General features: G+C 42.8%; 1 protein-coding gene and 1 long non-coding RNA gene across 9 annotated transcripts in view; one reads left to right on the forward strand and one right to left on the reverse strand.

Moving 5' to 3' along the window:
• The window catches only part of RUSC2 (RUN and SH3 domain containing 2), a 70,146-nt gene extending 61,340 nt beyond the window's left edge, over positions 1 to 8,806 (reverse strand). For all 8 annotated transcript variants that reach the window (XM_064291759.1, XM_064291755.1, XM_064291758.1 and 5 more), the window contains exon 1: positions 8,578 to 8,806. The gene's annotated coding sequence lies outside the window, so the exon portion shown is untranslated. The remainder of the gene's footprint in view (positions 1 to 8,577) is intronic.
• A 184-nt stretch (positions 8,807 to 8,990) lies between these two features.
• The window catches only part of LOC135232463 (uncharacterized), a 71,263-nt gene continuing 57,182 nt past the window's right edge, over positions 8,991 to 23,071 (forward strand). The window contains exon 1 of the long non-coding RNA XR_010323068.1: positions 8,991 to 9,110. This is a non-coding gene — a long non-coding RNA (uncharacterized LOC135232463). The remainder of the gene's footprint in view (positions 9,111 to 23,071) is intronic.

A 23,071-nucleotide genomic window follows, 5' to 3' on the forward strand; every position in this document is an offset into this window, starting at 1 on the left:
TGTGAATTAGGAATTGTCTCCTCTTTTCTTGAACCTAAATCTCTCCTATCCCCTTTTGAGACTGTGCTACTGCTCAGTTTACAAAGAACATAGTCACTGCCACATACCGTGTTTCTCTTTTCAAGGTGGGTATACCACCTCAAATTCTTTAAATTATCTTCATGGCTTTGTTCTTTTTTCTCCTGTAAGTGGTAAAATAAGTGACTCTGGCCCAGGAAATATACCAAGGGAATACATATGAAGAAGGCTAGAGAGAATTTTCAAGTTATCTGTGAATCAAGAAAGAATTTCCCAACCAGTGAACATGGTGACTACTTAAAGTCCTCATTGTCAACAGAACATACCTTTTTCAAAGGGTATTTAATCTTTGGGCAAAGATTCCTATGGGCCAGGAATTGCTAGGAATATATGATGAACAAAATAGATATTATGTAAGCCCTCATGGAGTATACAATCTAGTGGGAGAAAGCAAACAAGCACACAAATAAAAATATAATTACAAATTGTAATAAGGGGTGACCCTGGTGGCATAGTGGTTAAGTGCTACGGCTGCTAACCAAAAGGTCAGCAGTTCGAATACACCATGTGCTCCTTGGAAACTCTATGGGGCAGTTCTACCCTGCCCTTTAGGGTCGCTACGAGTCGGAATCTACCTGATGGCAATGGGTTTGGTTTTCGGTTTGGGTAAGGGGATTAAGAGGACATGATTAAGACTGGGTGAGTCAGGAAAGGCTTCTCTGGTAAAATGATGTGTGAGCTAAGACTTAAAAGGTGAGAGGAAATTAAATAGGTGAGGAGTGGGGAACAACATTCCCAGAAGAGGGAATAACATGTGTGAAAAGCCCTGAGGCAGAAAAGTGGTTGGTATCTCAGAAAAACTGAATGAAAGCCAGTGAGGCTGAAAGTGTCCATCATATATGATTACCTGAATTTCAGTGGTGACCTTGAAATAAACAATTTCAGGGGTGTGTTAAGAACTGAAGCGAGATAGGAGAGGGTTCAAGGGTGAATGGAAAGCTGAGTAAGCAGGAATAAGATGGGTGACCAATGAATGATGGCTGTTAAACGGAGCACAGAAGTGGGACGGTACCCAGAAGGTGATGTGGGGTCAGAGGATTTATTTTTAAATTAACATTTAATTTATCAAATTAGTTACAAAGTCAAAGAGTACTATAGAGTTTATGATGAAAAATAGTATTCCCTAGTTCCACCCTTTCCATCTCTGTGCAGCTCTGCAGAGACCACTGCTTTAAAATCTTTTAGCTGTTTCCTCTGGCATTTATGTCAATGTCTCTAAATAATATGCTTCTTTAGTTATTTCTTAATTTTAAACATGATCTTTTGACTTCCCAGTATCGAAGACAAAAACTTAGCATTTTTATACCCACCTTTCTCACAATTTCTCATTAAATTAATATCTAGTGTTCACTCTGACTTGGTAGTTTGTGGGCCCTTATTATTACTATAAAACAAAACAAAAAAACCCACTGCCATCGAGACAATTCCGACTCATAGAGGCCCTATTACTATATAATTTATAACATAACTTTTAATACATGGCTGTCTTTTGTTTTGTTTAGTTTTCTGTATATACTTTCCCTAATGCTTCCAAATTCCCTAACAGAGCTGTAATAATTTCAATACATTTTTCTAAATGGTCAAACATGGCTCCATTTTTTTTTTTTTTTTCCTGTAAAACACCTCCTTCTGGAGCTTTCTGTCCTTCTGCTCCATCCTGAACTGACTTCTCTCTGGACTTCCTATACCATTATCATGCTGGGCTTGTCTCTTTATCATCATCATAGGAATTTATTTGCCTCTCTCCTATGTTAGGTTGCCTGTGTTCTAGATTCCATGATTTCCTCATTCTTGTTCACTCTCATTTTGCTGAAGCATATCCTCTAGTAGCTTCCTAAGAAAGGATACACAGGACGAACATTTTTGAAATGCATGATCTAAGTTATATTCATTTGAACTTTCACAATTGATACTTTGGCTCATATAAAATCCTCTGCTACAAATCAATTTCTCTCAGAAATTTGAAAGCACGGCTACACGGTTTACTAGTTGGATTCCAGTATTAAGGTCACTGCCATTCTGATTCCTGATATTTGTATATACAGTACTAACTTTTTCTTGATCAAATCTGAAAACTATCAATTAAGATACTGGTATTTGGGTTTGGGTCTAAGAAGAGTGGTGCTACTCCAAGTGTGGTCCATGGATGAGTAGTACCAGTCTCACTGGGAGCTTATTAGAATGGTAAATATTTGGGCCCCATCTTGGACTTATTGAATCAGAATTTCTTGGGGTAATCTAGGTATTTCTATGCATGGTTAAGTTTAAAAAGCACTAGTCTATACGGCAGTGGTTTTTTTGTGGTAGTCTATGGAATGGGGTGGAGGCCAATGGTACTCAAAGGGGAAAGGTGCAGTGCTCCCCCAATTTTCAGGAAGCCCAAAGTATGTATACTTTTTAAAAGCATGTACCTTATTATAAAATATTCTAAAAATGATTGCTTTCATATTATAAACTAGAAAGTATGCTTAGAAAAAATTTTCTTGGCTGTGGACTTAAAAAAAATGTTGATAAACTAGCATAGGTCTTAAGACTAAAAAGGCAAAAGGGATTTATTGATATTTCATTCCTGGTCCCCTCAGTTCACTAAATTAAGGTTAATAGTTTCACACAGGAATCTGGGGACTATATACTATATGTATAAAGTGTGGTGCTTCGTGGCACAGTGGTTAAGAGCTACAGAGAGCTACAGCTGCTAACCAAAAAAAGTCAGCAGTTCGAATCCAATAGCTGCTCCTTGGAAACCCTATGGGGCAGTTCTGCTCTGTCCTATACGGTCGCTATGAGTCGGAATTGACTCGATGACAACAGGTTTGGTTTTTTGGTTTTATGTGTGAAGTCCACTACTTGACTGTCAGTTTGTCATGCTGTGGTGGCTTTGGTGGCTTATGTGTTGCTATGATGCTAGAAGCTATGCCACTGGTATTTCAAATACCAGCAGGGTTACCCATGGTGGACAGATTCCAGCAGAGCTTCCAGACTAAGACAGGCAAGTAAGAAAGGCCTGGTGATCTACTTACAAAAATTGGCCAATGAGATTCCTATGGATCACAGCAGAAAATTATTCAATATACAGCTAGAAGATGAGCCCCCTAGGCCGGAAGGCAACAATGGACTCAAGCACGCTAGTGATCATGTAGTTGGTACAGGACTGTTTTCTTGTACATGGGGTCACCAAAACAAACAAACAAACAAACAAACAAAAAAAACCATTGCCATTGAGTCGATTCTGACTCATAGTGACCCTATAGGACAGAGTAGAACTGCCCTATAGAGCTTCCAAGGAGCGCCTGGTGGATATGAACTGCTGACCTTTTGGTTAGCAGCTGTAGCACTAAACCACTACACCACTAGCATTTCTAGGGTCGCCATTAGTTGGAGCCAATTCAACAGCAACTAACAACAACAACAACATACATGCAATACATATTTTGGTTACATTTTTCTTGAACCTTGGTTGCCTACTTGACGGGTAGTAAATTGAAGATTACGGGATCCCATAATCCCAACCATTTCTCTTAACCTCTTTCTATGGGGGAGTCAAGACTCAGTAGGAGAATCATCTTTATCAGTAGCTTTCAAACTGTACTTTACAGAGCTCCTTCAGGGGCCTGTAACAGTTAATGGGGGGACAGAGAGGAAAGCAGGAAGAGGAATAAACAGGTTAGACCCTACTTTCCCCAACTCTGTGCCTTCAGGCAAAAACAGCTCAGCTTTTATCTCTTGTGTCTACGTTCCTGTAGAAAATATTTAAACAAACAGCTCTTCTCTAAAAAAAAACAAGTTGAGATTCTCTGTTCTCTGCTACAGATTCTCACAATTCAATAAAAAGTCTTTAATTGACTCACCACTACTGGTCGTCAGCAAGGACTCACAAATGTATAATAGGGGCATGTGGCCCTGCTTCCAGGCCTTCTTCTCCAACCGCTATCATTAGGGATGAATAAACTAACAATGTTGTATGCAAGGTACATTATATAATTCAGCATATAAACTAAAATAGATACCATGACACCTAAGAAGTCAACTATACTTACGAACAGAATAATTTTTTTAAAGAAGTAGAACAGCTCTTGTATGACCAATAAGAGACAGTCTTCAAGTAGTCATTTTAGGAGACTTTTTCATTCTAATAGTGCTTCTATTATTCAAAACATTTCTAGAACTTCTTCTGGAACTGCAAAAAACCCCGCCCAGGCAACCTACTGAATCATGAGAAATAATAAATCATTGTTTTAAGCCCTAAGTTTTGGGGTGTTTTGTTATACAGTAATAAATAAGAAAGGCAGCAATGTTTAAATCATTATTCTTTAGGGGAATTTTTAAAAGGAAATCATTAGCCTTACAGAAAAACTCTAGCTATCTGGAATCCTCAGAGAATAACTTGTTCTGAATAATGAAGTTGTGCTGCATCCTTATATAAACAGAATATAACATCCTTCAAACAACAAATAAAGAACATTTTGGAAGAGAACTAACTCCAGGATGAATGGGACTAGCAATAGGGCCTCAACTTTCTCCTCCTGAGTTTTTGTTTTTTCCCTTAAAAAAAATTTTTTTTCCTTAGGGTCATCTAAATCCTATCCATGCTGCCTTTAGGGGTACTCTGCTCTCTCTTTTTCCTTTATCTAAGCATAGGTAAAAATAACTTCCCATTTTTTCCTAAGTACACTAAATACTAGGCTGGGTTTTCTTTTTTTTAAAGAATTATACATGAAAGGAAAGGAAGTACAAAAGTAAAAAAACAGATAAACAAGTTAAATATAGATTTTTTAATGTAAGCTAAACGAGTTAAATACAGATTTTGGATCCTAAGATAACTAAAAGGAGCCTTGGTGGCGCAGTGGTTAAACAGCTGGCTGCTAACCAAAAGGTTGGTGGTTCCAACCCACCAGCTGCTCGTGGGAGAAAAACGTGGCAGTCTGCTTCCATAAAGACTACAGCATTGGAAGCCGCATGGGACAGTTCTACTCTGTCCTATAGGGTTGCTATGAGTGGTATCGACTCAACAGCAATGAGTTTGGTTTGGATTTTATGATAACTAAATTCTAGCCAGAGGTTGGCTGACCCTGTTTTTCTCTCTACTTCGCTATCAATCTGTTGTCCTTGTCTACAGGACCTCACACAAAAAACCAAAACACAATAGACATTTCAGAACTCACCTCTCATCTTCCTGAAGAAGATAAAATACTTCCTTATTAAACTAAGAATTCCAGAGAACAGGGTTTTTCTCCTTTAAGTATCAAAATTAAATTTTAAAAACTTTGTGTTGTGATAGAATTCTTTCTAAAATACATTACACATTCTTGTCTTACATGCAATACGTGGGCTGTAACAACTTTTTCTTGATGATTCACTGTTAATATACTAGGCTAAAATACAGTCTTGTTCTCAGTGCCTATGAAGGACTTGCATACAAAATCATCAAACCTATTAAGGATTGAGTGTTAAAAGTAAATGTAGCGCAAGGGAGGTTCTGCTATGAGCTATACTTTTTTTGTTTGTTTTGTTAAAATTCTCTCTCTTTCAGAGCAATGCTGACATCTGGAAATAATGCTCTCATTTTTGCATGATGGATTCATTTGACAGGAACTACAATCTGTTTGAGTGGGTGTTTTTCTGGGTAACCTTAACACTGATCAATCAGACCTTCTCTCCAGACCCTGTCCCTCCACTAACATGCAGTGAGCCATCTCTTTAGTCAAGTGACTCTTAACAAGGCGCTCAGTCAGTATGTATGAGTAACAGGAAGAAAACGATGAGTTATTTTCCTAAATTTAAAGGCAGGTCCTAGAGAGAAAAACAGAACACATAAGCCTCCACCCTGAACTAGAGTTGCCAGATTTTGCAAATAAAAATACAGGACAACCAGTTATTTATCTGAAATTCAAATTTAACCAGGTGTTCCGTATTTTATACGGTAATGCCCTGAAGTAGTAGAAGTGAGGAGAAATAAATCAAATAATCCAGGGTGTCCTGGGGTTACTGATATCTTAACCACACTAAAGCCTAGACAAGGAAAAGTAGAAAAGCCCATTAAAAATATATTGGTTACAAACAACCCAAAAAGGTATTGGTCTCCAAACACCATGCCCATGTTTAATCCAGCCAAAGAGCCCCTTCTCACCATGAGGTTCTGTGATTCAAAATTTACTTTACAAAGGCAGGTCAGAGGGTGGGAAAAAGATAAAAGTAAAGAAGAAGAAATCATAGCTAGAATGGGTGAGTGAGAACATACCCAGCTTCCAGTTAGGTAGGTTGGGCTTCAAACAGGGAGGAAATTGGCTTTTGACCTGGCTCAAGCAGCGAAGAAACAATGGTGCCCCATGGCCAAAGAACAGAAGTAGGGGCACAGGCAAAAGAATAAGACAGCTAGTGGCTGGATTTGCTTCTTCCACTAAGCTCTATCACTGCTTAATTTCCAAGGAGGCTCCTAAGAAACTCCATTCACTATTTTTACTTGAGAACACTCTGAGCCCCAGTTACAATAAGGCCACTAATAGTCAGGCAACTACTTCTTAGTTTATATACTCCTACAGCTTTCCAACCACTATTTCACTACTGAGTAATACCACCCACTTCCACCCAGACCTCGTGCTAATACTAAGATCTCTGAACCCTGTCTTACTCTAAGCAAATTAAATCTGCTCAGATCATCCTCCTAGGAATCAACAAAAACAGCTTCCAGCCTCTCTGTTCTTTGAGAATTCATCTTTAAAAGGTTTGTGTTCTTATTTATTAATGACACTGTTCATACTGTTCACAAAATAATCCTTGCCTGACTGTAGTCTAAAGAGATATAAATGGGGGTGCAGTGCTTAAGTACTTGGCTGCTGACCTAAAAGTTGACAGTTCAAACCCACCAGCCACTCCACTCACTGGAGAAACAAGTGGCAGTCTGCTTCCGTAAAGATTTACAGCCTGGAAATCCTATGGGGCAGTTCTACCCTGTCCTATAGGGTCACTCACTATGAGTCGGAATCAACTTGATGGCAATGGCTGGTGGGTGATGGCTTGATAATACTACAGTAGCATTTAGGAATTTTTTAGATCTCTATCACACTATGGCTGCCTGTGATGTGTACCCTTCCAGTCTCTGAGAGAAGTGGGTTATCCAGGAGCTAAAGTTCCCATGGGTAAAATAACTAAGGTCATTCATTCCTCCAACCTGTCCTGAACCTCCAGGTGACCAGCCACACTAAGTCAGCTTTAAAGGCTGTATGTGGCCTACATAATTCTTCCCCAGAGGGAGCAGTTACTACCTAAGGGAGAAGGAGTGGTCACCTGGGCAAAGCTCTTTCGGCTATCTGAAGCCTCTAAAGCACTAATCCATAAGAACTTCTGCAGCCCTGTGTTTTCCTGTCCGGTGCGATGAGTCAGTTCTCACTCACAGTGACCTGATAGGAAAGGGTAGAACTGCCCCATAGGGTTTCCAAGGAGAGGCTGTTGGATTTGAACTGCCGACCTTTTGGTTAGCTGCCAAGTGTTTTTTTTTTGGTAAAAAGAATATAAACAAAAAAAAACAGCTGATACATAGACGCTCCTATGTAAATAAAACTAGATGAATGACTTTAAAGACTGAATATATTCCATTTTATGCCCCTAATATGAACACCACAAATAATCTCACAGATTTTTTTTCCTTCGTATAACTAGACTTCTTTCCACTAAAGCAGTCTGCATTGAGCTCATTTATTCATTCATCCACCCATCAAATATTTACTGAGTGCTACCATGTGCCAGGAACTGTGCTAGGCACTGGGAATACAAACATGATCAGTGTATGATCCTTGCCTCCAGGGCAGTCTCCCGATGTGTGCAGGGCCGGCCGGGGTGGGGGGGATCCTCAGCCAGCCTTGGGCAACGAGATAGGGGTGCCCTTCGGAGCAGATGCGTGCAATGGCAAGGTATGGGCAAACTGCCAGGCTAAAGGTTTTTCCAAGATAAAACGGAATACCAAGGAAAGATCCAATCCCCGCGGGCAGATGCTAACTTGGAAACCAGGGGTCGTCGGGGCGGAGGGCGCAGAGCACCCAGGGTTGGATCTGGCAGAGTGGAGGCCCCCGCTGCAGTAGCGGGCCTGGGTCTGGCCGCGCTCCCCCAGGGACGTCACAGGAGATTTGGGTACAACGATGACTCCTGGGTGCGAATCAGTTAGGAAGGGCGGATGTCTCCGAGGGGACAGTTTGGGGAGACGGTTGAGGGTGGGTCTGGGGTGGCGCCCAAAGGTGTTTAAAGGTTCAGTGAACGATCGAGTTGAAGGGTCAGGAGAAGGACGAGGATGAGGTCGGTCCAGAGGGTGGGTGCGGACCGGGAAGGTGGGGCTGAGGGGACAAGCGGGAATGGCTGTGGCGACTCGAACCTGAGGGGATAGGCGGGGGAGGGGGCACCGAGGGCTCGCTAGGTGGTCAAGCGGAGGGCCTTCTCCAAAGGGCTCCTTTGGAACGTGGAGCCAATAGGTTTCTGGGACCCCGTCAGGCTCGGAAGAGGAGCTCCTACCTGGTTTCTCGCCTCAGTCTCGTCCTTCCGTGCAGGCGACCGAGGAGGCGGTGTTGTCTCGCGTCCTCCAGAGGTCGCGCTGCCGCGGGGATAGGCCGGCGCTCCCCTCCTCTTCAGACTGGTTGGTAATGCCGGTCCTCCCTGCAACCGTGGCGCTGATGGTCCAGTCTGAGTTGTCCTCGGGCCGCCCCTCCGGAGCAGCGCGTTGGTTCGGCTCGTGGGGTTTGCTGACTTCCCCCGCTTCGGCAGCGATGGCGCAGCCGGAGTCACGCGCAGTGCTTTCCCGCGAAGGAAGTGGCGAGGCTTCGGCCCGGGCCCAGGCTTCTGCAGGCCGTGCTCCGCCCCTGCGGGATGATCCTCGGTGACAGACCACGCGGCTCATTGTGTGCTGGGACCGAGAGAACCCTACTGGCCTTGAAGGCAGGTGCATTTGGGCTCCTAGCTTCGCCTAAAGCTGAGATTCTCAACCGTTGCTCCACAATAGAACAACTTGGGGAAATTAAAAAGACAAAAACAAACAAAAAAACCCTAAGGTCTGCCTCACCTGAGACCAATTGAATCAGAATCACTGGGGTGGAGGTTGGCTTTGGTATTTTTTAAAAAGTGCCCTTGTATAGCCAGGATTAGGCAGCTCTGGTAAAGCCTGGAATCCCTGCGCCTCCTCTCCTCACGGTAGGGTGTGGAGAGGATACCGAAGCTGCCTATTGTCTTTTGATTCTTCTAGCCAAAGAGGTGGTACCTCCCTCTGAAGCGCAAGGAGGGTGGGGGCAGGCGGTCAACCGGCAAACAATTATTGGAAGCCCACTACGGAGAGTCAGCTCTAGGTTTCGTGCTTGGTGAAGGAGGCGCTCCCGTCTTGTCAGGTCACAGTCAAGGAAGCAAATGTCATACTGTGTATCTAATGCATCCTCAGGCTTCACAGAAGTGGTGTGAACTGAGTTTTGAGGGATAAGTGAAAGGTAAAGAAGACAAGGATGTGGGGGGAATCAGCACATGCAAAAGAACAGAGGGACAAAATAAAACAAAAAAAAAATTTTTTTTTTATTGTCCTGTGGGACACAATGTGGAGAGCACAGGAGAGATGGTCAGGAGTTTGGTGATGAAGCTCGTCCAATGACATACTAAGAAACTCGGCCTCATTCTGTAAGCTGTGGAGAGACACCGAAGGGCTTTAAGCCGGGAGCAGGAATGGCCAAATGGGTTCAGTCCAGTTGATTGCTACTCATAGTGACTTTATAGCACAGAGTGGAACGGCCCCATAGGGTTTCCAAAAGCAGACTGCCACATCTTTCACCCACAGAGCATCTGGTGGGTTCAAACTACCCATTGGTTAGCAGCTGAGCACTTAACCACTGCATCACCAGGCTCCTTGGTGGGAATGGCCAAAAAACCCAAAACCAAACCCACTGCTCATTGATTTCTGACTTACAGTGACCCTACAGAACAGAGTGGAGCCCTGATGGCTCAGTTGTTAAGAGCTTGGTTGCTAACCAAAAGGTCAGCAGTTGGAATCCACCAGCTGCTCCTTAGAAACTATATGGGGCAGTTCTACTCTGACCTGTAGGGTTGTTATGAGTCTGAATAGACTCCACGGCATCGGATTTTTTTTTTTTTTTTTTTAATAGAACAGAGTAGAATTGTTCCATAGGGTTTCCAAGCTGAAAAGCTTCAGGGAAGCAGACTGCCACATCATTTTCCTGCAGAGTGGCTGGTGGGTTTGAATTATAAAATTTGTATTTGAATTTCCAAGACAGGAAATTCAAATACGAATTTTATAAATAAAATTCTGGGGGCTGACAGTGGAGAGGGCTAGGATGGCCAGCAGGGGGACCCACGAAGAGATCCATGTTTGTACAGTGTGATCCCTCAGTTAAATGGTCCAGGGTGGGGACTTAACCCAATCTAGGCCAACCAGAATCCCTTCCCTGAGAACTTGGAATTGAGAGAGAGAGAGCAATCCGTCCTCCTCATGGTTGGACTTAACCAGAAGTGAGTGGCCATCTTCTACCTGCCCCATGGCCTGAGTAGCAAAGAAAACCAGTTTGCTGAGAAAGAAGAATCAACCTGTTGCACAAATAGGCCAAGCCTAGACACAAAGAGACTACTCCCTGGGTTCCTGGGGCCTTCCAGCAGCTGGTTTCACTTTTTACTGAGGCCCAGTTTCATTCCTGCCCTGGGTTTACTCATTCATATAGTCTTCTTTTCATTCCTGCCCTGGGTTTACTCATTCATAGTCTTCTTTTTGGCTTCAGCAAGTGCGGATTACTTCCTGTTGTGTTCAAGGATAATTTTCAAAAAGATAAAATCATGAATCTCACACAAATATAAAATGAACATGTTTCAAAGATTTTATTAAACTCACTAATTAAGGAACCAGTAAAATATTAAAACTTAAAATGAGTTCCAATGAGAATTTGACTTGTAGGAATTTATATTTTCTATAGGTAATAGGTAAAATTCATTTACATTGCCATAAACAGTAATTGTGTGCACTGTTATAGGAACATTTTGCATTATTATCAGTTCTACACGTTAACTTCTAACTCTAAAGAGTTGTAAAATAACCTAGTCAAAGACACCAAAGACTCATACCTCTAATAGAATCAAATAATCCCAAGGGTTCTTAAGACAGTACTCAACATTCCACTGAAGGGAGACCCAAAATATCTTTTGCCCATTTAAAAGTCTTTCACAGTTTTTCTTGACACTTGCAAATCAAAGCATATTTAAAAATAGACACGAAACAACAGGATGCATTAGAGAAACTGCAAGTAGTTAAGGATGGGTGAACTGTAGGGGAGGAAGACGGGTGAGTTTTTGAATGTTTAGCAGTTTAGATTTTATTCTGAAGGCTATGGGCACTATTATTTAAAGCAGGTAAGTGAATCGATCAGATCTTCACTTCAGAAAGTTCACTCTAGTAGAGTGTGGATATTGAATTAGAGGAAAATAAGGAGACCAGTTAGGAGGTGCTTTGGTAATCATGGTGAGAAGCAAGAAGGGTTTGGATTAGGGCAGTGCCAGAAGGGCTAAATAAAAGGGGATGGGTTTAAGAGAGATTTAGGGGATAGAATCTACAAGATTTAGTGATTAATTAAATGTGTGCATCTACATGTGGACACTTGAGACTCTGTTGGCATCTCCTTCCTGGAGGGGAGATGAGAGGGTGGAGGGGGTTAGAAGTTGGCGAAGAGGACATGAAAAGAGAGAGTGGAGGGAGAGAGCAGGCTGTCTCATTGGGGGAGAGTAACTGGGAGTGTGTAGCAAGGTGTACATAGGTATTTGTGTGAGAGACTGACTTGATTTGTAAACTTTCACTTAAAGCACAATAAAAATTATTTAAAAAAATGTGTGCATCTAGAAGAGCGCACAGAAGATGGTAGATGCTCAATAAATATTTGTATGTATGGGTAAATGGAATGAAAAGGAGTGAATGAACTTTCCAGAAGGACCTGGAAAGTTCTATCCAAATTGTGCTTTGAAGCAAACAGGTCTGAAGTAGCTCAAATAGTGCTGATTTCTAGATCTAATCAAACAAAAAACAAACTTGTTGCCGTTGAGTCGATCCTGACTCATAGCGACCCTATAGAACAGAGTAGAACTGCCCCATAGGGTTTCCAAGGAGTGCTTCGTGGATTCAAACTGCTGACCTTTTGGTTATCAGCTGTAGCTCTTAACCACTCTGCCACCAGGGTTTTCAAATTGTAAATGTGTGTGTAAAACTGGAATCTTGAAAGTGGAATTTTGGGGGGTGAGGTATAATTTAGTTTGTCTTGCACTGTTCGTTTAAACCCACTCCATAAGACTGTACTTCTGTGAACTTTCTTGTCATTTTTAGGTAGCAACTCATACTCATCTCTTTAAGTTTCATTTTTATAATTAAAACATCCAACTTCATCTATGAGACCAAATGGACAACAGTTACTCTAAAGCATGGATGAGAAGTTTAGGAGACAGACTAAGTTTATGGGAATGGAACAACTAGAACAGAAAAAATGAAAATTTTGACATAATATGAAGAATGTAACCAATGTCACTGAACATTATATATAGAAATTGTTGAATGGGAACCTGTTTTGCTGTGTATATTTTCACTAAAAATACAATATTTTTAAAATTAATTAAAGGCAAAAAACAAACAACCCCCCAAAACAACAACAAAAAACAAACCTCAGACTTTCAGGTGATTTCCCATCTGTCAGCTTGACACTATTGAAGGTGGCAATGATCAGTGGGTAAAGAGGATAGGGCTTAGTAGAGTCTGTCTTTGCTCACTTATTTCTCCTTCCCAGCTTTCTAATTCTGCTTTCTCCAGGGCTTGAGCAGGGAGCGGGTAGGGAAAAGAGATGAAAAAAGTTCTGACTTAACTAATACTGTCATGAACTAGTGTTAGTGCTTGGCAGGTATCTAAAGCTGAATCTTTCTCAAGAAGCCCTTTTGCAGGTACTTTGGAGATTTCCTCCCCATTGTTGGCAATATCTCTCCTATAGCTAGTTACTTTAATGTAGGTGAATCCAGCTCCCCTAGTTTGTCACTTACAACTCCTTTAGAAAATCTTCAGGCATTTTAAAAATCAACTTTATTGAGGTATAATTTATATACAATAAAAATTTTTTTTTAAAATGCACAGATTTTAAGTGTACAGTTTGATGAGATTTGACAAATGTATATACCCATATAACCACATCCAAAATCAAGATATAGAATATTTACCTCATTCTCCTTCACAGGTAATCCCACCCTCAGGCAACCTATCTAATTAGAAATCCCTAAGCATTTGACAGAGCCCCGGTGGCACAGTGGTTAAGAGCTTGGGCATTTGACAGCATATCTCGCGCTTCCTTCTGCTGAGGTCTCCTCAACCTTTCAGATGGCCTCCTTGTAAGATAAAGAAACCCCCATTATGCCTTTTTCTTACATGGCCCCTATCCGGTCCATGGGGAGCACCTGTGCATCCCATGCCCCGAAAAACTATAGAATTACAGGCTCATCTCACCACAGCTGCCTCTTCTTGCTCTGGCTAAAACAGATAACTAATTGTTCTACACTTTTTAGATTTTCCAGGTATGAGTCAGGCATCAATCTTCTGTGTCCCACAAACACAGTAATTATATTAATCTCTCCAAGTAGTTTCCTTAAAGCCCCTCTCTCAGCTTGAAATAACTGGGAGTTGGAATAGGACTCAAAGCCCACTAACAATTTTCTCCAAAGATCCCTTTATAGTATTTGGATTTCTGGCCCCTTTCTCAAGATGGGCAAGGGAGTTAAGACTTGCAAACTTGTTTTTCACTACCCCTTTTTTGCTAGTTTTGCATGGTCATCTTGCACCTCACTTCTGAATGTGGCAGCTATCTAAAGTTTTGGATCCTCAGCAGACACTAAGAGGCTGAGACTCATACCTCCCAGGATGCATAAAAACCACCCAGAGAGGATTGTGATTATTCAGGAGCTTTGGGGGAATATTACTGGTCAAAGTGGTATTTTACAAATGTCTCAGGTGACCACGTTTCATAAAAAAGCCTTAAAGTACAACCGGAAATTAGAGACAGAAGGGTAAGAATCATTTTGAAAGGATAGGGTAAGAAGTAAGTTTAAGAGAAATAAAAGGTAATAGATTGCATTCATTCACTCGCTCATCGAAAAACATTAATAATCGAAGTGCCAGCACTCTGCTGGGTGATAGGAATACAAAAATGAGACAAAGATCTTGCCTTCAAGGAAATGGCTCATTGCCTAGCAGAGAAGGCAGGGAAGTAAACCAGTTAGAATGGGTGTGTGAGTGATAATGCATTCAGATCCTGGAAACTGAAAACAAGAGATAATTACAAGGTACTCTATCTAGTGCAAGGGGAAACCCTGGTGGCGTAGTGGTTAAGTGCTATGGCTGCTAACCAAAGGGTCGGCAGTTTGAATCCACCAGGCGCTCCTTGGAAGCTCTATGGGGCAGTTCTACTCTGTTCTGTAGGGTTGCTATGAGTCGGAATCGACTCGATGGCACTGGGTGGGTCTACTGCAAGGAAGAGGCACCCAACTCAGAATGGGAGGTTGTGGTGTCAGTGAAGGCTCCCATAAGAAGTGACACAAGCTGAGAAGAAGAGAAGATAGACATCAGCTAGGCAAAGGAAAGAGGGAAGGGAAGGGTACTCTCAGAAGAGAGAATATAAAGATCCAAGGCTTCTGAAGATAATGGAACCTTCAGGGAACTACAAATAATTTGGTATGGCAGGAATGCCGATGTATGCATCAGAGAGTGGTCAATAAAGCTGGAAAGGTGAGCAATACCAAGGTAGGGAAGCCATCACAGCCACTAAAGGATTTTAAACTGGCAAATGACATGACCTGATTTGTATTTTGGAAGGTTATTCTCTGTGGTGTGGATAATGGATTGGAAAGAAGCAGAACTGGAGGCAGGGAGACCACAGGGGAGGAGGTTGGCATAATCTAGGCAAGAAGCGCTGAGAGCAGTGGCACTGGGGATGAATAGGAAGGGAAAGATTTGAAGACACTTCTGAGACAGAGTATCGAACTTGGTAACTGAATAGATTGTTAGAGCAGTGAAAGAGAGGAGTCTAAAAGACTTCCAGGTTTCTGGCTTGAGCTATTAGGTGGTCATGCTACTACTTATGGAAATAAGTAGTATAGGCAGAGAAACAGATTTCAGTATTCTTTCATTTGTTCATTTATTTGACAGACATTTATTTAAGACCTATTATATTCTGGGAATAGACAAATCAATGATTAGTATAATGCCCTGTGACAAGTGTCATTGATAGAAGTGTATGAACAGGGGTGCAAATGAACAAACAGAACAGGTATATAAATCACACTGAGGGGATCAGGGAGGTTTCCTAGAAGAAGACAATGCCTGATATGAGTTTTTTTTTTAACTGAAGTGACATTCACATTACATAATATTAACCATTTTAAAGTATACAATTCTGTGGCATTTAATACATTCACAATGTTTTGCAACCATCATCTTATCTAGTTTCAACCTAATCTGAGTGTTTCAGGATGACCAGGAGTTAGCTAGATGAAGAAGGGAGTGGGGGGAAGCATTTTAGAATATGAGAACAGCATATTTGAGAGGACATAAAGATCAGAAATAGCATGACTGGAGTGAATGCAGATGGAGTAGGAGGAGACAAGACTAGAGAGGGCCCAGTAATAAAGTGTCTGCATTTTAACTTGATCCAATAGGCTTGGGAAGCACCTAAAGCATGCTAAGCTGGCCTGACATGATGAAACTTGCCATTCAGAAAGATTACTCTGGAAGCAGTGTCAGTGATACTTTAGAAAGAGAAGAACCCAGGAGATGAGTTGGAACATTTTATGCAGTAATCCAAGTGAGAGGCGATGAAAGTCTGAACAAGGGCAATGGTAGTAATAATGGAGGGAACTGAAAACAAGAAAGAATGAGGATGCAGAATTTACATGAGTTAGTGACTGATTGGAAATTAGGCTAGGGGAAGAAGTACGGTAATTCTGCCTTGGGTGACTAGGATGATGGTGGTGGCATCTGTGGTGAAATTTCGGTAAAAGTGATTAGTACAGTTGGATCGGTTGAGTTTGAGTTTCTTGAGCTTCAATATGTGAAGTGTCTCAGAATCAGTTTGGTATATGAGATAGAGTTCAGAATCTTCTTTCTGTTGGTAAATAAAGTCATGAGTTTGGACGAAGTCATTTTGGGAAAATGCACAGAGATGAGCAGAGAACCTAGCAGTGAGCTTTAGGAATCAGTTTTAAGTTTTTTTTTTTTTTTTTTAAGAGGATAGAACTATATGGTTAAAAAGAGATGGTCACACTGAGGCCAAGATGAGTTTAGCAGGAGGGGGCAAAAAGTGGGATGGAGCTGAAAAAGGAGAGAAGGGCAGGGATATTGGTCTGATTTGAAGGGGTAGAATATTGGGGATCTGTGGGCCAATGATATTGCTTGGAGTATATTGTCACTGGGGCCCCAACAGATCATACGAATCTCTTCACTCCAAAATAAACAATTTATTACTCCATAAACAATTTCCCAAGTACATATAATTCTTTTATTAAAATAATTTTTTTTTGGTGAAAATAAATGTTCACAAATTATGGCTTACGTCTCCTCAAAAAAAGATTTAAAAATCCCTTGCAGTTTTCCCCTCTCAGTTCTGAGGCCCGGACAGATGTTAGTTTTTGGGTCAAAGGGGTCAAAGAGAAGGGAAGAAGGCAAAACCTTAGCTGTCCTATCCAGGCAGGAATCACCTCCATTTTTTTTTGGTCCAGAAACTCTCCTTCGGCTTCTTAAGACCAACTCTTCATAGCTGCCTTTTCCTGTTGCTACCCAGGGCTGGCGAAAAACTCACCCTGAATCCCCAGATAAACCTGAGAAGGGTGCCTGGGTAGGAGCATGGTCAGGTGGGGCTCTGGGAGGACTATGGCTGCCCTGGGTTTGGGAAATAAGGCCCAAATTAAGATTTTTTTTTTATCTTCTTTACCCTTCTCCATCTTCTCCTCTTCACCCTCTACTTCCACATTTGCTTATCTGGATTAAAACTGGGAAGGATTGGTGGAAGGGAGGCCTGAGGTTGTTTTTTCTTGATATGCTGAAACTCTGGCAGATATCTAGGGGCTCTTTCTTTACCTTTCCTTACTTCTGAGGAATGAAGAGGCTGAGCCCCTGTAGCGAGAGTGGAGGAGGAGGTTTATGCTGCTTCCTCAGGGACTCTAATGCCTCCTTACGAAGTTGCATGAAACAAGGAGGAAGAGCAATGACTGACTCCTTTGGAGTTTCCCTAAGGGCCTTTATTTTTTAAGGAAGTGTTGCTTTTCTTGGGTAACTTGAACTTCATGGTCTTGCCAGAGGTGATGAGGGCTCCAAAGCCCTGCTTGTGGGAGAACGCATAGGCAGAACGTCGTCGACAGTGTGTGTGTCTCATTTTGGCCTGGGCTGGGGGTGGCAGTGGATGTTTCATGCATTCACGAATTCTAGATAAAGCCTACAGTCAGAGCAGGGGAACAGGGTTTTCATTCACAGGGGCAAAGGCAAAGAGGGTCATGAATTATATGTGGTTAGATACTCTGTTCCTCTTACCTTGTCCACGCTGATGGGGCAGAACAGCGGTTTGAGAAATTGGTACCCAATCACAGGCAACACACAGAGGGCCACAGTGAGGGTAACATTCAGCCACATCTGCGGCTGGTTTAGAGTGTTTCTGGCCACTCCTGAAAACAATCAGCCAGAAGAGAAAAGGCTGAAACATAGTGGGAGTGGGGTGGGGTAATGGGTGGGTGGGGGGGATGGGGCTAGGAGTAGGGGTACAAGCCAGAACTTAAATACCATTCTGGTCCAAAGAAAACAGTTATTGATTTGGAGATAATCTAGTCTCCTGGGACATAATATAAATGCACAAGAATTGCGGTTGGGTGCTTTTTGGAGCCAAAGTCACTATGGATTTAGATGCCTTTGTCTCCCCCTAAAGGCAGGGCAGGGGATTGGGGGTAGGTTATGGGGGAATTCTAGAGCACTGGCCTGGACATAAAAATGAGATGCAGGGCTTTGGAGGAGGAAAATGATTTAGCGGCCTGGCAAGAGGTAGGAGCCAGTTACATCTACATCTCTAATCCCTATGCATCTTGTCCTCAGAAGAGTGGAGATGGGAGAGAGGGAAATTAATATGGGAGACAATAGACAGTATGCCACAGTGTAAAGCACATTGTACTGGGAGTCAGGACACCTAGATTTGAGTTATTTAATTTTGAAAACTCTGTCTTCAGTCTCTAGAATGGTGCTAATAACTCTAATCCTGCCTACATCATAAAAATGCTGTAAAGATCAAATTAGGTAAGAAATCTGAAAATATCTTGTAAATACTAATAAGGTAAAATATTTCCCCTAGCTAGGTTTTTGAGTCCTTTGAATCCAGAGGCCATGACTTATTCATATCTTTATCTACAAAGCCTAGCACATAGTAATAGCTGCTCAATAAACATTAAACAAATATACTTGGTTAAAAACTCCCATCTTACCGCTTTTACCTCCTGCACATACCCTCACTGGGTAGGGCCTTACCTAGGAATTGGAAGACGTTGGGAAACAATAGGCACAGGCCATCACTATACAGGAAGAATATGATGCAGAAGTAGAAGCCCAGGCTACCCCAGATGAAGAAGTGGTTTATAAGCGTCCAGTAGGTTGTCTCCACGGCAATCTGAAAATTATCCTCTTATGTGTAGTACTCTGTGTCCTGGGACCTAGCAGCCACCTCCCTTCTCCTCCTCCACAATGAAGGATGCTCCCTTCTTACCCTCCTTCCCTTTTTCCCCCTCTTCCAGCCAGGCTCCCCACCCAGTTCCCTTACCCCCATCTGCACTAGTCACACCTGCATTGTGACCACGCAGAGTAAGGAGGTCTGCACCATCATGGAGAAGGACTGGTAGTCAGAGATTTCTGTCCCATCATTGCGCACTGAATTATAAATGGTCTCCATGGAAACAAAGAATAGCACAAGGGAACTGTAGATCCCATGCATTAAACACTTCACAAATTCCTTCTTGTTGAAATAGAGGTTGTGCTGGCCTGGCTCATACAGCTCTGGGCAACGTAGGCTCCATGTTTCATTCACATCCTGGAAATAGCAGAAGTAAGGAAGAAGGCTCAGGGTTTCTCCATAGAAGGTCCCGTCGGCAACAGAGGAGAGGCTTTTCCCCTCAGTGAATCCTAGATTATCTGCTGCCAGCTCCCTGGGAACCTCATGGATTACGTGAGAAGTAGAACCAGAGAACAGAGCAGAGACCACAGACTCTTCCTGAAATCCTACTCTTTAGTGAAGGACATAGGCAGTTGAGGAACACTAAGAGAGGGTAAAGATGGGGGGAGGACTTGGAGTCAATTAGGATTAGAGGGTTAAATAAGAAGGGAGCAATTAGGATTGGGGTAGCTGGAAGGGAAGGCTGGAGCTTGATTTGTGGCAGGCATCTGGGACATGAGTTTCCAGGTTTAGGTATTCCTTTAGTTGAATGTTCTGTATGTCAAAAGTCAGGGGTAAGAGTGAGCCAGTAGGGACCGGTCAGTCCCTTGTAAGTATCCACGTTCTGTGATTTTCCCTCCATTTCCATACTGGTGAACTCAAGTGGGAGGATTCTGTGTGGGTAACACAGGATCATGTTTATCTCTGAAGTCTGAAACTTCAGATAACAAAGATTGGGGCTTGGCTTCAGAGATTATAGATCCCTAGAATTAGACCACTGAGGCTGGTTAGTACTGTTGAGTGACATAACCCTTCCCTCTTGCTGCTCTTAGGTTGGCAACTACTTCATGGAGAAATTTCTTCAGAGTCACTACCCTGATGAAGACCAGGAACCCTGTTCCCATGATTTTTCTTTTAGCTACTTTATTCCTCTTTGGAGGCTCCTTTTCTACTCCATGTGCTCAGGATGGGAGGTAGGGGTAGAAGAGAAGTGAGAGGTGGGGCATCGGGACCCTCAATGCCCAGGGGAATTTCTAGTGGGGACAGATGGTATCACCTAGGCTGGCTCCCTGTGACTCACAGTATCATAGCCACACTCCCATGCTTGGCCTTCAAGATCTCACCTAGGCCTCCCTGCATAGGTTTATTACATCCTCATTATTTTTACATTGGTCTCTCCTTCCTTGAAGGCCCTTGCTTTACTCAGTCTAGCCTCAGTAACTCTGTGTCTTTTCAATATTTTGTACACAATTTACCATATAGTACAATTTCCATATGCCTCTCTACAAGGATAAAACTGACATGGGAAAACTTGGGAAATGGGATTTTAAAAACTGATGATTCTTCTCTGTGGAGAAAGATTCTTTATAATACCCATCTAGGGTAATGAGCTCTCTTCCCTGCTCTAGAAATTATTCCATTTACACTTGACTTTGTAGACATCAGCTCTTGCTGAACTTCTCACTTTTGGGAATACTCCTCAAGGGACTAGGGGCTTCAGCAGTGACTGATAGGCTTTCGCCTGGTCTTACCTGATCAAACAGACTCAGGCCCAGAACAGGGAGGGAGGTGTAGACCAGGTTGTAGAAGGTAATGAACCAGTCATCATACACTGTCTGGAAGGACAACAAGGAGATTTCTTAGGTTCCTCTCTTCTCCTAAACTCTAGCTCCACCTCCCAGGCCCAAAGACAGCCCCATCCTCCCACCACTGCTACCACACTAACCTAGAGCAGCATTTTGATTTCAGAAACTTGACTCAGAAGGTTGACTCCCAGGCTGGGGCAAGGCCACATCAAACTTTCAAGGTTGATCTGAACCAACCCTACCATGACCTGCCTTGACCCTTTCTGTACAGAAAGGACCCAGAGTGCCTGCTAGGGAATGCTGGCTGTACTCCTACACTTCCAGGCATGTAAGCCTTTGGACTCTTCTTTGTGGCATGCAGTAGTTTCTGTAGTACTGGCTACCTCCTGATGTTGGCAAGGAGAATAGACCAAATGACCCTTCCCCAATTGGGTGTTCCATCCTGGAGCCTTGAGAGGACCCCTTTCCTTAACAGCCATAAGAGTTAAGTAGGCAGACAGACCAGACACACACACACACAGCCAACAAACCCGACTGGTTTGTTTTCCCTGGAGCCATGGCAACAAGGGTAGTAGGGATCTCCCAAGGTAATCGTCCCTGCCTTTGCTTCTCTTGGGAATCCTTAAGAGACTCCTGAAATTCTTCTTATAGGAAAAAGGATTCCTCTTAGAACATCAAAATCCAGGTGTACCCTTCCCCCACTATGGTGGGAGAGATTTCATATTCAAATGTGGAATTAATTCCTCAGAGCAAGAATTGTGTATGGGGGCAGTGGGGGTGGGGAAGACATAGTAAAAGGAAGCTGTGTTTCCAAGTATGATTACAGATGAACATCATAACTGGCCTGGCTGGCATGGCCCAGAGGCTCCTTGAGGCTTAACCTGTCCCATAAAGATTACTTGGGATGCTATGAAAACTCGCACATCCAAGAATTTTCCCACATAAGTTTGGAAGCTCTAGGTCTCAATGTCAGGGGAGAAGGTAAAAATAGCTAATGGGAGAGTTCTAAAATAAGGGTCGTGGTCAAGTCAGAGCCAGGCCAGAAAAGTTAGGGTGGGAGATGGGATCAGCCTGGAGCCAGGAACTTGATGGATGGATGGCAGCACATCATACACTGGTCTGTAGAGAAGAAAAAGGGTCTGAGCTGGCTGAAGTGGTGGGTGACTAGAGAAGACCCAGTTGAACAGAGTGGGGATTGTCACCTGTCCTCCTACCTGTGCAGAGAACCCGCTGAAGAAGGCATACCAGAAGTGCACCAGGGTGAAGGCAAAGTTTTTGTAAAAGAAGTAGCTGAGAAACTTGCACATGCGATTATAGGACCAGCGGCCATGGACCAAGAGCAGACGCTGGAGATAGTGGAACTGGGAAAAGGTGAAGTCACTGCTGAGCATGGCCTGCATTCCCTCCTGGCCACTGATGCCGACCCCAACATGGGCAGCTGCAATGAAATCCCAGAAGCTTCTCAGCCACAGAGCTCATTTATTAGGCTCCCAGCCTGGAGAGAAGGCTGAGCTCATGTTATACAAACCCCTTATTTATAGTTGGAAAATACTGTTAGGCCCACCTCAAAAAAATTTTTTTTTTTGATGGGGTATTTTCTCCTTAGTGGATTGTCCCTTCCCTGCAAGTCAGAAAATAACTCCTTCATTTGCATTTTGGTTTGGATACTGCCACTCAAGAATGCCTGGCTGGGCCAGGACTAGAAGGCTGTCCTGGATTGTCTTTGCCCTTACTCCAGCCTTCTAGGTGCTTTCCTACTGTCCAGATGCTAACATTTTATTGTTATCCCTGGAAACCACTTAAATCAATTAAAGATGCAGGATGGATGTAAGTCTAACAAAATATTTAATTACCTGAGTTTATCTAAGGGGCTGACATCCAAATGTTGGGAGGAGTATGTGATATACATACTTTGTTAGTGAGAAACAAGTTCTTCAGGAGGTCTATGGTGACTTTTTTCTGGGTAAAGCAAAGGTCACACTTGATGGGAGGTAAGACTGAAGTTTCTAAAGGCTTTAATTAGTTTTATTGTAGTGAAGATTCATTGATCTTCTGGTATATACTTATTATACTGCTTAATGGGATAACTGAAGCCTCTAAGGGCCTAAAAAACCGAGAAATTCTATGAACTGGAGCAGAGAGCAAGACCACTTCTCAATATTGAGGCTGAGGCTAGAATATTGGCCAGTGTTTCCTGTGTGGGGAGAGAGGTTGGAGTAGAGGACAGCTAGATTTTGTTCATATTTCACAGAATCACTAGTTACTGGAGGCTACCACATTCAGCTGAAATGAAAACTGGTAAATTTCAGCCATTTGCCTCTATTGGTTCGAAGCTATCGGTAAGTCCCCTGCTCTCCTCCAGCCAGCAGAGTCCCGGCAAGTTCTTGGAACACTGCCTCAGGGAGGAAAAGATCCCTGCATTGGGCCTTACAGATAACTCCCTGGCTGGGCAGTTCTGTCTTCTGC

This window comes from Loxodonta africana, chromosome 9 (genome assembly GCF_030014295.1).
Source record: "Loxodonta africana isolate mLoxAfr1 chromosome 9, mLoxAfr1.hap2, whole genome shotgun sequence".
Lineage (NCBI taxonomy): Eukaryota > Metazoa > Chordata > Mammalia > Proboscidea > Elephantidae > Loxodonta > Loxodonta africana.